The 2,350-nt window shown below is 35.2% G+C and overlaps 1 pseudogene; it reads left to right on the top strand.

The window, feature by feature from the left end:
* The first annotated feature begins 1,750 nt into the window (after positions 1-1,750).
* Positions 1,751-1,870, top strand: LOC111745239 (annotated as a pseudogene).
* Positions 1,871-2,350: the final 480 nt, after the last annotated feature.

The following is a 2,350-nucleotide window of genomic DNA, read 5'->3' as shown; positions in this document are numbered from 1 at the left end:
TGCAACACCCTGGCCCTTCGAGGGTACCATACATAGTAGCAAATGGGAATTGCAATGTGACCAAATCAGATTGATAAAATAATGACTATAGATTGAGTACATCTTTTTTTAAAAAAACATAAAATATAAGCACATAATAGCCAAATCAGAAAATATAAGATAAATAAATAAAATAAAATAAATAAGATAAATATTGCTACCCAGAAATAACTGCTGTGAATATTTTGAAGCATATCTTTATATCTGCTCCTCTATTTATCTTAATAAGTCTGTCTTTGAAATTATATAATGCTATTTCATTTCAAACTGTTTTGAAATTTGAGTTTTAACTTTCCAGCAAATTAAGAATATCTTTCTATATTAATAAATGTATCTCTACAACAAAATCTTTAAAGGCCACAGAATGTTCCACCATATGATTGAATCAAAATTCCAGTGGTCCCCACCCTTTTTGGCACCAGGGACCGGTGCTCCTATGAGAATCTAATGCCTGATGATCTGAGGTGGAGCTGAGGCAGTGATGCTAGTGCTGGGGAGCGGCTGCAAATAACAGATGAAGCTTTGCTGGCCCACTTCGCCTCCTGCTGTGCAGCCCAGTTCCTAACAGGCCACAGACCAGATCCCTGATTTAACCAGTCGATCCAGTATAGTTCATGTTTAATGTATTTTCAATTTTTCACAACTCCGAACACTATGTGATTCTCATCTTTGTTGTTAAATCTCATATTCCCTTTGTTATTTCCTTGGAAATTACTCTTAGAAGAGATAATTCTGTGTTAGTCTTTAAGTCTTTTGTATATAATCTCCAGAAAGATTTTTACCAATTATACACTCCTGCAAACAACATATGAGCACCTCTTTAGAAGATTATATGCTTCACTCGAGAAAAGCTCACATGCCCAGCTTTGATAAGGCATATGTTTTAGAGGTATAAGACTGTATAAATTGCATACTGATTCGTGTATGTGTAAATAATCTTTTTCTAGGTGGAAAATTATAGATACCTTCGTTTTTTCTGCCTTGCTTCGTGGTTCCTGTATTTATAGGCTTTATAAATAGAGCTTTAAATATCTACTGACTAGTGGGAAACCAGTCAAGATAATTATTCTGCCATACACGAAAGCATGTCTTGCTCTCAGAATCCAGAGAGTCTGAAGCTTTAATTAGCTGCCCAAGCTGCAGAGTCCTGAAGTTTGGCTTATTTTCTTGGTTGAAGAAAATTTGCTAACTTGAATGTGAGGATGTAGCAGAGGCAGATTTAGAGAGGCAACCTATTAATCCCATGAAGAGGAAAACCTGTGTTTGTATTCACTATCTAAAAATAATTATGGGTTCACAGCACCAGTATTCTCAGTAAGTCCAATAAAGTTATTGCCTGAAAAAATTCCTATTAATGACGATAATAGATACAGGATATTGAGAGAGGTTGTGACACTCTTTTCTTAAATAGTCATTGAATGATGAACTCGAATTGTCATTAATATAAAGATTATTTTCTTCCACAGTTACAAGTATGTGAAAGGAGTACGGTGAAACAAACAACATGGATTGGTTAAAAGACTGTCTAATGACAGAATCAGACCAGGGAGGTATATGTGTCATAGAAGAAATGTAACTGGACTTGTAGTTGGACTTGAGTTATTCATTTTTCCTCCTATGTAAGAAATATTGAGTATTTACTACATGCTGGAACTTGGACTAGGTGTTCGGATAGAGTTAGGGAAAAAATGGACATTAAAAAGTAAATATGGTCTACGGCCATGCCACCTTGAACAAGCCCCACCCCATCTGATCTCAGAAGCTAAGTAGAGTTGGGCCTGGTTAGTACTTGGATGGGAGACCACCTAGGAAGACCAGGTGCTTGTAGGCATAAAAAATAAAAAATAAGGGATTGTAAGCTGACAAGATCCTTGGAATCTATGAGGTCAACCAAAGGTTGCCTTGCTTAAAAAAATAAAATTGAATAAACAAAAAAATTAAATAAATAGTAAATAAATAGTAAATATATTTTTAGTTCCCATATGCAAAGGGCTTAGAAGTCTTCACTCCCATCATTGCAACAATGACAACAACAAAAAATTGAAAAACCTGAACATTAATGACTTTCCTTGGATTCATCAGAGAAATGAGGTCACAGGGCTAGGTGTTATGCTGAAATCTGGAGAGATGATGAATTTGGAGAGTCACAGCTCGGATCTGCTTACCTGAAGCAGAAGTTAAACTGGTATGAAGATTTAAATGCTGATTTTGACAAACTTTAATGCATGAAAATCTAAAAGCAATCATTTAGTTCAGCAGATCTCAGGATTGAATGCAAACTCTAACTGTATTGCAAATATATAAAACAATT

Source organism: Pteropus vampyrus, unplaced genomic scaffold (assembly GCF_000151845.1).
Source record: "Pteropus vampyrus isolate Shadow unplaced genomic scaffold, Pvam_2.0 Scaffold149, whole genome shotgun sequence".
Classification (NCBI taxonomy): Eukaryota; Metazoa; Chordata; class Mammalia; order Chiroptera; family Pteropodidae; genus Pteropus; species Pteropus vampyrus.
This window is presented reverse-complemented; position numbering and strand designations above follow the sequence as displayed.